At 38.4% G+C, this 13,093-nt stretch overlaps 1 protein-coding gene across 1 annotated transcript in view; it reads right to left on the reverse strand.

Annotated features, from left to right (window-relative positions):
• Fbxl7 (F-box and leucine rich repeat protein 7) overlaps positions 1–13,093 on the reverse strand; it is a 394,685-nt gene that overhangs the window by 216,831 nt on the left and 164,761 nt on the right. The gene's annotated exons all lie outside the window — the stretch shown is intronic.

The raw sequence follows: 13,093 nt of genomic DNA on the forward strand, positions 1-13,093 counted from the left end.
AGTGGTACAATTCACCCAACAGTACATGAACATATTAAAGATGTACAGGATCTATGAGGTTTAATATCTATATACTATGAGAGCTTACCAAGTAACCACATGAAAGCTCACTGTGCCCTTCTAGAATGCTTCTCCCCTATCCCATGTCTCCAAGTAATCACTGATCCAATGTTCATCACTAACCAGCAGTCTGCCTTCTTTGGAATCACGCAGTGCACACTCTTTGGCTGTTCCTCTCAGTATAATTTTGTTGAGATCTCGTCATGGTTGCATGCACATCAATTCTTCCTCATTGATTATTAGCTGGGATTGCTGTGGAGGATGTCCGGGCAGTGTGATTTCACAAAACATCTGTTTCCTGAATTTTGATTTACATTTAGATCCATTTCTGTCAATAAAATAAAACTTCCAAATTTTCTTGAATTCAAATAAAATAAAAAGGGGTACAGGGTGAAAAGGGGGAAAGTCAAGTTACTTAAGCTAAAGATCAAGAAAAGAATACAGCAGGATCATCGATGAATACAGGCTTACTTATTGTCATTGAAACATGTATTTAATGGTGTATAATGCAATCATATAGGTAAACCTTTATTTTATTAAATGTAGACCTTATGTAAAACCACTGGCCACCAATGTGTGCTCACCAATGCTCCTGTTTACATAGGCTCCTGTTTACATAGGCTATGAAAACCAAATACTACAGGAAAACAGTATTTCTCTTTATGGACTTCTGTCCAAGCCCAAACCTTGATCACTCTATATAGACTGCCCTTCTTATCTATATGCAGTGAAAATTAAGTGGAAACATTATGCCATTATTCCTCATTTATTTTTTTACTATATATGCACTTGTGTCTTAGACTCTGTAGACACATCGGCAACTCTTAATTACCATCACTGCCCTATCAACAGATCCCAAGATTCTTTGCTTACTGGCTTCTATAAAGGATCAATAAACTCTTCTATTCCTGAGAGCATGTGATTTGAAAGGGGTTTCTTTTAATCATTACATATATGATACATATTTCAGCAGAAGTCTTTCTATGTACATATGATTTTATGCCTTGGTTAAAGAGTTCACAGTATAAGGATGGATTGTAAGGTGTGTGAGTTTTTAACTTTCAGATAATCATTATTTTTCAGAGCTATTTGCCTTCTGTATGTGGTGGTTGAGTGTTCTAATGGTCCAGATCCTGACTGACAGGTCACAGCACACCTTTTAAATCTCATTAACTTTAACTATTCTAATAGGTGACATCTCAGGGTAATTTGTAATCCACAATTCCCTATTTATTGCTGATATTGGTATTTATTTATGCACCTATTTGTCATTGATCTCCCTTTCTGAGGAAGGATCCAGAAAAATAATTGCTCATCTTTTCTGCACTGGTGTTCTTTAAGCTTAAAAGATCTTTGTTTATAAATTCGTGATTTAATTATGTATTAAAGCAAACTTTACAGATGTTGTCTTCAAGCTCCTAGCATTCTTGACCTTTTAAAAGTGATGTCTTTCCATTATAAAAATCTCATTGTCATATATTAATATACAAAATGATGTCTTCTATAGATATTCCTAACTAAATATTTTGTGCATTTTGACCATATGCACACTCATACCCTTTCCTTTCTATCCACTAATCTATATATTGTAATAAACATGCAGCTTCCATAATATGATGATCTATATTTGCATATGTATTTATATAAATGTTATAACTTTGTTTTTCATGGTTGAATATTTTAAAAACCCTCAATTGTGTGGATATGAACGTATTCTTTATCCATTCAAGGACTGAAAGACATCCAGCCTCATTATACCTTGAATACTGTAGCCAGTAATAAGAATGGCTATGTGTATGAGGTATGACAATGTAAAATCCTTCGTTTATATACCCAATAGTGGCATAGCTGGGTCAGGCAGTATTTCTATTTTAATTATTTTGAGTGAGCTCCAGACTGATTTCCCTAATAGCTGAATTGATTTACAATCTCACTAGCAATGTGTACAATGCCTTCCTTCCCCCACACAAATATTTTCCAGCAGTTTTTATTTGATTTCTCAAAGATAGCTAATCTGACTGATTTGAGGTAGGGTCTCAATGTAGCATTACTTTGTATTTCTTTGATGGCTAAGGATGTGTAACATGTTTTCTTGTTTATCTGCTATTTGAAATTCATCTTTTGGAAATGATGTGATCACTTGATTAGTTCATTTTTTTGACATTTGGATTTTTTTTTTGATATTTAGATTTGTGAGTTCTTAACTTCTTCCAGGTCTTTATCCTCTGTCAGATATATGCTAGACAACATATTCATTTGAATTTTTTTTCCTGAGTAGGATTTTTATAGATATTGAGGTTCCTTTCAGAATGCTTTTCAGAAGTAAACTGTTATAAATTAAGAGAGATTCATTTTTCTTGATTTCGCATTTTTGTCATATTTTATAAACGTTGGCAAACTAGCTACACATATTCCTTTTCTTATGTGTGCCGCTGTGCAGGGTCAGAGGTCAAGTGACAACCTCAGATGTTGTTCATTGGTTCTCACTTGTTTGAGAGAGAATCCCTCTTGCTTTTTGGCAGCATAGGACAGGATATCTGGCCCACAGCTTCTGGGAACTCACATAACTCTACCTCCAGCTTCTTTGTATAGAGCTCAGACCAAGGCATGCATTACTATATCTGATTTTCATATGAGTTATGGGTTTCCAAACTTATGTCCTCACATTAGCATGGCAACTTCTTTTGCCTATCAAATCACTTCTCCAGCCTTAGAAATAATATCATGTTTGGTTTTATTGGTTTTATGGTCAGCTCTTCTGTTCCATTTGCAGTCCATTTTGAGTTATCTGGGTCTTACAGTTAATTTTGCTGCAATGTGGCTTCCCACTTGTTATTATCCTGATTGTTTTAAAGATTATCCTTTCTCCCAATGGATTACTTTTTCATATTGACTAAAAAAAAAATCAATTGTATAGGCTTATTTCTGAATGTTGCTCTATTCAACTGATCTATTTCCTACCTTGGCATCAAGCCCACACTGCCTGGTTTCCTGAAACATTACAGTACATCTTGGAATCAGGCAGAAATCTTCTTCCAAGTACTGGAGGTCAGAATCAGATAAAAACAGGTGTTACTTGGTGAAAATGCCCAGAGGATGTTGCTGCAACTCCTTGCAGCTGTCCAGGTATAATCAGGGTTTGTCCCTGATGCCTCTGGAAAGCTGATGCAGCAAAGGACGGCTGGCACAACCCCAACCACAGGCAGAAGCACAGACAGAGAGACCTGTTAATGTGTAACTCAGACTCTCAGACAGGAATTGAAATGGCATGGAGACAATCACCTCAGCATCTTTCCCTGATGCTCCCACTGAGATGACTTATGAGCACTAAGCTGTGGCTATACACTTGCATGATTCATGTTCCAAAAACTAAAACCACAAGAACACCTTTAGATAGCTACATACTGCCAGAAACAAATCTACTTGCCTAAATACACAAATAAGGTGGCTGAAACAGATTAACTGGGTAGCTCAGGATTATTCTGCCAAAAATATGATACCTTTCCCCATTGCGTTCCATCTCAGGGGTTCATCATCACCAAGGCCAAGGCCAGTCTCCATGAGTTTCCCCCATCCGCTCGACTGTTCCCTAGATTGGCAGGAGCTTTTATAATACAGGGCCTGTCCTTGTCAAAATACCAAACCAATAATGTGCTATCAAAGCAGCCAATGAGGAACGCTCCATAGATTTACAATGTTAAAATGTATGCTTACTACGTTAAGAAGAAAATGAATACATCACAAAAGGAAATGAAAATATGGCCTCTCTCCTAAAAGCATAAGAACAATTCTGGCTCCAAAGTGCTGAAATTGACTTGGCTAAGATTCTGATGAGCACAGTCAAAGGCAATAAAAGTTATAGACTGGGACTTCAAGTGGTCATTTCTCCATAGTTTGAGGGAAAGCTCATTTTAGTTGGAGGATGTTCATTGGACGTCTTCAACAGGGCATAAGACAAGAGGATTGGAGGCATGGAAAATGACTGTGGCCAGGACAGCCTGAATAGAAAAATATGTTCCATACAAATGCATAGGAAAGTGGTCAGAGACTATCTTGCAGCAACGTTGGCCAAATTGAAGCCATACTGGGGTCTAACCCACTTAGCTCATTGAATACTGAGCAGTTAGACAAGTCTTTATTTCAGACACATGCACACAGACACACACACACACACACAAACACACACAAAATTACCGCAGAGTGTTCCAGAAATATTAAAATATAGAAGTGGTCATATTATTAGAACAGCAATTCTTTCATGGACTACCTAGTGCTAGAGTTCTGAGTCACATCCTATGTGACAACTTATGGATCACTTCCGATTTTTGCATCTAAGGATGTTTTACACACATTGATTGTTTTACCTATACTGTAAATACATGGATATCAGCAACTGTCAGGTGGATTTATTTCTTATTCAGATGTTAATTTTAAAAAGAAGACACCATAAATATCCAATAAAACTAAGCAGTTACACACCTGACATTCTGTTTACAAATGACTTCAACATTAATGGAAAAACGTTTTTTAGCAGCAGATGGTAGTAGAAAAAATTAAAGCACACTTTTTGGAATTATCTTAGTGTTCACTCTCTTTGTTTGAATAACACTTTGATTGTTGCTGCATTAAAGCACATTTGGATAGCAACTTTTTATTAGGTAGTATACTGGCATGCTAACATTCTCATGTAACATTGTAGGCTCGCTCTCATCTCTAGGCTTCAGAGAGAGTCAGCCTGAGAAAGAGGAAGCAACAGGCATTCTGGCCTCAAAATTCTGGCGCTGAAACTCAGTTGCATGAGCTTAGGTAAAGTGTGTCCCTCTCTTCTCTTAAGTTTATTCCTGGATAGAAGTAGAGATGCCATTAGCTCCTTTGGTTATATTAGTTGTGGTGATGGAAAATGCAGCCTTTCCATACCATCAATGAGATACCAAAAATTGCTATAAGCATTAATGTTCCACCATTTTCTTTTCCAATGTCATTAACCCAAAGTAAAAGACTTCACAATGTTCTTTCCCTCGCCCTCCCTGGACTCATAGTTACCTTCCAAGTGCTGTGGAAAGGAAGGAAAATGGAAAGATAAACTATATTAACATACTACTACATTAATGTATCTCTATATGAATCCCATACTATTAACACAAACCGGATTCTTTCAGAATACTTTTTTCAATACTCCATTTTGGTAGTCATTTAACCTTTTTTGCTTGCTAGACTTTAGACTTGGTTATTGTCATTTAGATTTAATAGGTGACATACTACAGGAGACAGCATGGACAATTTATAATGAACTCTGAGAGACGAGGATAAGAAATAAGATAAACAGCACAGAGAATAAGAACCATTGTCTTGCTATCTGGGGTTTGTATTTAAGTCCATTGTAGGATGCTTACTGTTAGCTTTGGACTGGCATGTATTTCCCCACATTGAAAATCTAGACACAATGCTTATATTCTAAGCCATCAGAATTTATAAAAACCAAATGAAACTGTTTGATAAATTTTCTTACAAATGCTAGATAACTTTTAATGGCCTTCTATTTTAAACTAAAGAGATACACTGTGGTTATGGATTTCATTCTGTGCCCATGTTATCATTATGAAGATGCAACAATAATGTTTAATATAAAACTTCTCCACATTCAAGATGCTCAAAAATGGCATCAGGGAATGTTAGGCAGGGCTACTTCACAACCTGAAGACCAGACTAAACTGGATCCTTTCTTGTGGTGTGACCCAGAAAACACAGTGGACACTCAACAACATCCCCACCAGGTCAGCTCCTCCAAAAGTAATTTGAACTCTCATAAAGCCTAGACTTGACCAGAGCACTGCTAACATCTGCATTTTCTGGGGTACGAGTTAGCCATATCTGAGGTGACACATCAGGATATCTAGAGAGTTCTAGTCCACATGTTTTAAGCTGTGGGAGTTAAGGCCTCCCAGTCATTATCACCTGGTAGTGCACTGTTGACACTAAATTGAGAGTTTTAGATCACAGAACAACAGAATAACCGAAATCATCAACATGGTGGTTAAACATTTCCAGCAACCCCACGGTTCTGAACATCTGAAAACAATTTGAGGGCTGGGCCCAGCCCAGGAGAATGTCTAATTTCCACTAATGTAGGAAGGTCTATCCAGTCCTTGCCATAGCCACACAGACAGCAGTTGAGACAGTCTTCAAGGCTGAGTCCAGCTAAATGTGCTGAAAATTGTTCCCTGGCATTGCCTCAAGTCCTTCATTTCGGAGCCATACTGTCTGAGTTCGGTTCTTAGGTGACCAATTACTAGATGTGTACGTTTAGGCAAGACACTTTTGTCTCTCTTCCTTCACCTGTGAACGGAATAAATAACAGTACCCCCTCATTAGGGGAGCTAGGAGGTTAACTTGGAGGTAATAGAAAAAGAATTCCACAGGCAAGCAAGTTCCCAATTACATATTGGTTCTTTTTAGCATGATACCAAATGGTACATGAATATTCAAAATTAAATCACTGTATGTTTGCTTTATATTGTGACAAACATGATACCTGTAATTTACCTGAGACTTAAGGCTGACTCTATCATCCTCACTTTAAATAGAAGTGCTAGGGTCAGCCAGCCATACTGATAGATTAATCATGATCTGTGATGTGGTGCCTTCCTTTCACAGTTACCAACCCCATTAAGCCTCATTCCCTCCAAAATTTTCTCAAAAATACCAATAAAGCAATTACCTGTGCATGGTTGGTAGGAGGGAGAAAGCTCTAAATAAGCCAAAATTCCATGCTGGAAAGAAAGGTTCAGCAGTTACCTTGTTATTTTCAAGGAGACAGCATGACTAATTCATTTTGTTATTGGCAAAAGGCTCTCTCTGTAGAGCTTCTTATAGAATACAACCAAGTAAGACTAGTGTGAAGAAGATAAAGGGTTAAGAAGATATTTTTTAAGACAATATAAGAGGGCTGGTGAGATGGCTCAGTGGGTAAGAGCACCCGACTGCTCTTCCGAAGGTCCAGAGTTCAAATCCCAGCAACCACATGGTGGCTCACAACCATCTGTAACAAGATCTGGCGCCCTCTTCTGGAGTGTCTGAAGACAGCTACAGTGTACTTACATATAATAAATAAATAAATCTTAAAAAAAAAAAGACTTATTGTTAAAAAAAAAAAGACAATATAAGAAAATACAAAATAGCTTTCCCATCATGAAGGTCTATGTAAAGGAATTCATCTATTAAGGGTGTAATTGCAGATAGACTCTCTGGTTTAATTAAAATGAAAAAAAAAAAAACCTTTCCAAAATTAAACATTCACATTTAAAAGAACAAACAAAAACAAAAGTGTGTTTAGGTAGTCATGAGGACTGCCTCACCTAAACTAGCCTTGAGTACAACTTTGCCCAAGAAAACCGCCTAGTACTATGGTGAGTCACCAAGGGAAGAAGAGATGAAATAAGCCTCGGGATTGCCACATAAGGACCTGAAAACATTTTACTATCTTCTTTGCTGCTGTGCTGGATGGGTCCAAAGAGGAGAGAGCATGACTTGGTGTTCCCTCATTCAAGGAGATGAACTCAGTCCACAGGGTTTCCTAACTCGTGAGCATGTGATGCCTTCTATATCTTAAACTATGTTCTGAGGACTACCTCAGGGACAGCATCTAAGTGCAAAAGAAACTGTCTGGCACCTGGAGACATCAAGCTTCCTGTAAGCCTCTGAGGTGATAAAGTTTCATCTCCTGGGCTAGAGATGTATTTCAGGTGCTAGACTACTTGCCTAGTATACATTCAGACTTGGAAGCCATCCCTGGTACCTGAGCCAGGCCTGCTGGCTCATATCTGCAACCCAACATCAGGATGGAGAAGCAGAGAATCAGAAGTGGGAGCCAATCCGAGGCTACATGAAGCCCCATCAAAGCAAAAGGGAGGGACAGGAGAGGAGAGAAGAAAAGAGAGAGGAAAGGAAGAAGGAAAAGAAGGAGGAAGGGAAGGAGGGAGGGAGCCAGGGAGGGGTGGGAGCAAAGGAAAGATAGAAAGGGACATTTTAGATTCTTAAATGCAACAAAATCAAATTGAAACCATCATCAGACTAAAAGAAAAAGACTCCTCAGACATGAAGCAATTCTCAAGTCCAAACAAGTCATGAATAAATCGGCCTTGCAACTTTTCTCTCTTTTCTCTCTACTCCTTTGATGTGGCAAAGAGAGACTCATTAGCATTTTAACAAGTTCCTCTAGCCAACATCAGCCCAACCAGCAAACCCGCAGCAAGGTAATACTGGGAAAAGAAAATCCCAGCATTATCTCTTTCAATGACTAAATCTAGAAACCAGCTAAAGAAGCTCTAATCCAGAAATCGATTATTTGGGCTTTCAGGAGAGGCAAACACTGAGTCAGTATAGGAGAGCACAAATGTGGACACATTTCCTCCTCATACTTCCTAGGCCTTGACAAGAGTCTCAGATCAAATCTGAAGAGCCTGGCTGTGGTAGAAAATGCAGTCAAGTAAGCAGAGCCCGCAACCAAGAGACACAACTTGGTCTCTTGAGAGAACATGACTTGGTGTTTAAAATAGTATATTGCCTACCATAAAAAAAAAAATTTCCGTTCAATTTCTAGAATGTACTTGAGTACAGTTCACAACCACTTTACCCCCAGGTAATCTAATGACTTTGGATTCCACATGCGCCTGCAATCATATCCATACACAGACACATACAAAAACACTCATGCATGCTGGCAGACATGTACACACAGACATACACACACACATTTACACACACACACACACACACACACACACACACACACACACACACACCAGAAGCAATGCCATGGGGACCAATATGATTGTAGGCTACAATTTGTTTGCTCTCAGAAATTCAAATTTTTAGGCTGGGGACGTAGCTCAATGGCAGAGTGATAATCTGGTACATGTAATATTTTAGATTTATCTTTACCATCCTTACCCCCAAAAGACCCCAGATGATTGCAGCTCTTGTGTTAAAATGTAGCTAGTTCCCTCTTCCTAAAACTGTCATAGGGAGAAGAGCTTGGCTAGACTAATAATTCAAACCCATTAGGAGAGAATTGGCTCTGTGATGGAGCCAGGGGAGTGGAACTCTTGCTGCTAAAGAGAACATTTACATTTCTGCAACTTGAGATGTTTCTATTTTTATTTCCCATAAAAAATATAACGGGAAAAAATGTTTCTTCTTACACTGCTCATGAGAAGTGTTCATTGTAGACCCTCTGGTATAAACTGCTAAGCACATAAGCTCTGTATATTCTGTGTAAAAAGTGAATGAAACTCAAAACAAATTATAATGCAGATGAGTCAGACGAAGCTCAAGACTCAAAAATAAATAAATAAATACATAAATAAAAATAAAAAATTAAAAAGTTCGAAAACAGCACAAGGTTCGCACTCAATTGATGAAAGAAAAATGCAACTGCACTTTATTTCTTAAATAAAATCACAAAATCAGTGCTCAGTGAGTCACTTGTCACAGGATGTGAGAAGTGAAGGAGACAAGCACAAAGAAGAACTAGACACGTAGACATGAACACTGGCTGGCACTGATCACAGCTCCCTACTGCATCCGTCTTCAGCCTCTTCCAAGAGCCTCAGCAGTATCTGCCCTTCCATAAGGGAGCAAGGCTAACCTGCATTGTTGTATGCCACCAAACTGGTTCTAGAACATGCCAAATCTCTTTACATTTATTCAAAAAGATCCAGAAGGCTAAACTTGTTCTCATGCTTCATAGCAAGCTCTGCCTTAGATGTAAATAGCAGGTTCCATGGATTATAAACTTTTAATTTTCTAGGCCGCCCCAAATTGTTTGTCATGGTGAATACTCTGAACTATTAAAAATCATCAGGCTCTTCACTCTCTCTGCTCATGTGTGTACCCTTCTCTCTTTTTGCCCTCCCCCCACCTCTTCCTATGATGACTTCCCTTCCCTAGCCTCAGTGATTCAAAAAATACACACACACATACACACATATATTGCTAGGCACAATTACCTGTTTTAGACTATTCATGGCATGGATGAATGCAGGAGTCCTGAAACCTGTGAGTGCTGAAGGATCTGGTTAAAATTGACAGTGTGTGTATCTATGAATGTCCCAAATCCCTGTTCATTTCCAGAGTAAATTTGAGTTCATTTCATTCTTTCCTTTACATTTATACATCAGGAAGAAAACACCATAAAATTCTATAACATGTCATCCTCTCATTTAATATTTTCCAGAAGGGCATATAAACAGAACCAGGGCTGTAAATATATCACTAAATCAGAGCTGTGTAAGGATGTCCCTATCAACTCTTCTAAGCCACAAAATGTCAATTTTTTATTACTAAACTTGTTGAAGTTGTGTGTCAGAATATTCCTTAAAATGTCATCAACATACATGAGAGAGGTTACATTATTACAAGGACCTGGTTCATTATTTTAAAGATGGAGTGTCCCAATCTCTGCAGTCAGAAATCTTCAAACCAAGTCCAAAGGAAGGAAAACAAATTTCAGGCTCAAAGGCAAACAGGAAGAACACTGTCTTTGCATCCTTTGATCCTACATAGCCCTTCCACAGAAGGGCTGATGCCTTCCCACATTAAAGCAAATTATTACTTTAGATCAGCCTACCAAATTCAATGTTGCTTTCATCAGTAAACAACCATATATACTTACCTAGAAATGACAGTGAATCAATTGTCTGAGCATTTCATGAACCATTCAAAGTCTATGACAATAATAACATTTAAATACAACTGTTTCTCATTGATGGTTCCTGCTTCTAAATGGAACAACTGTCATGCAACTAGATTCTTCAGTGGTCTGTGATGTCTCTTATACCCAACCAGGAAGGAAGCCAATTAATTGATAGTAAAGTTTGGAAGAAGAACTAAACATTCAGGGATCCATTCTGTCTTGGTCCCTAGGATAAGCCTGTTGATAGAGTGGTCAAGATTCACCTTCAGTTCTCAGTTCCACTAAGATCCTAAAGAAACAGATTTGGGAAGCGTAGGTAACCACAGACCAGAGATTCTAAAAGAAGCTTGTGTTGGGTATTCTAACTCCAGATATACCATTAACCTTCAGTCATGGGAGCTCAGTCAAGGCCAGCTCTGTGAGCTGCATTGCTCCCTGGCTCTATGAGAAGGTTGTAGTTGGTTCTTAAGCTATATGGGCTCCATTTCCTCTGATAATACAGGAAACACTAAAAATTGGGAAGTAAGTGGTCCCCTAAGAGTCTGCTATGTGTTAAATCTGGTCAATCCAAATTATAATCTAAATTCTTCTTCTCAATATCTCAGAATATGAGTTATTTGGAGACATAATTCTGGCTGCTTTGATTAACATAGTTAAAATGAGGTCCCGCTGGATGGGCCTGAATTCCAGTAAGACCAGCTATGTAAGACCCATATGGAGAAAGTCAGAGACCTGGAAAAACACATCTACAAGGGGAAGAGCAGCACCACGCTGAAAGAGGAAGAACTCTTCTGCTTCCCAAGGATAAATGGTCACTGTCAGCCTACTTCAGATGCCGAGGTGCCAGAAATATGAGCCATCTAGCCTGTGGTTCTCTATCACAGAGGTCCTATGTCACTAACATTATCTAACATGACATCAATTTATATACCTCCAAATAAACACAGTTGGAGAGTCAGGGATCTCATAACATGTAATCCAGGAAATTTTTTTCTAAACATTCCAGTTTATCTGTTCCTTCCTCACAGAGGAAAATGGTGTCTCTATAGTAAACACATGAATAGATAAAAAAACCAAAAACAAAAAACAAAAAAACAAAACAAAAAAACAGAAACAGAAGCTGGCAGACTCCACAGAAACATCAGAACTCACCTAGCAAGCACTCATTTTGTTCCATCTCCATCCAGCCTCTGGATCCCTGTCCTTCTGACATAGCACACTTTAACAGACCTGAGTCTGTAATGAGTGAGGGTAACATTCACCAAACATCTTCCACCCACCAGCCTTAAGTAACCTTTGTATGTGTGATATTGGGGCACTTCAGCTATCATGGAAGACAGGCAATCTCTTCATTGGATGATGGAATGGGCAGCTGAGCACTGCATGTACCCGTTGAGTACATTCTGACTAGAAGACCCAGATTCTATGAACTCAATGCTGCAGTTCAATCCTAGATTTGATACTTTAAAACCAAAAGGAAAAGAAGGAATCCACAATTTGGAAAGATATGAATAAACTACAATGCCACTGACCCAAAAGGAATCCCAACCCTTACCCAGAAACATTCCTCAGAGTGTCCCATGTCTTAAGATGACAATTTTTTATGAACTTAACACTGAACAAGCCTCTCTACTGAGAAAAAAGCAAACCTGTCCAATCTCTGGCTTCTGCCAGGTAACAATGTGCTATCCATAAAATAAAGATAATCCCAGATGACTGATCATTCTCTTCATCTACTTTCTACTCTCAACAAACTATAAAAGACTATTTTCTATAAGCATTTGCTGGCATCACCGATATTCACTCAGTGGACTGTAAATTTTAAGCAAATATCATTTTTTTTTAGAATCTGTAAGTAGGTTGGTCTACAGGGCAAGCACTTAGAATGAGGGGCAAATTAGCTTTCTGCTCTAAATTCAGATTTTGTGATAGGCATTGTTGCCCTCAGAATTAAAGGTGAAGTTAGCCATGTACATCAGATTCATGGTCTTCCTGTGTCACCACCACTACCTGCAAGTGTTTTGAAGGTTCACTCATTTAAATCTGACTTCTTAAACTTTAAGGTGAATACATGCCCTGGAGATACATTTTAAATGTCAGTTCTGATTCCATAGGTCTAACATGGAGTATGTGATTCAGTTCCCCAAATGAAATCCATCTTATCCTTGATGTCACTTGAACCTCTCAGTTGTCAGATGACCAGCATCACAAAACCCTTGGGATTTCCACTAAACCTTTCCATATATGTAGGAATGATGCTGTCTTCTGGTTCCCACTGAACAATTCTCCTCATATACTGAGCCTAAGTCACACATTATCTCCTTTGTGAACCTTCTGCAA

The sequence above is a fragment of the Mus caroli genome, chromosome 15 (assembly GCF_900094665.2).
Source record: "Mus caroli chromosome 15, CAROLI_EIJ_v1.1, whole genome shotgun sequence".
Lineage (NCBI taxonomy): Eukaryota > Metazoa > Chordata > Mammalia > Rodentia > Muridae > Mus > Mus caroli.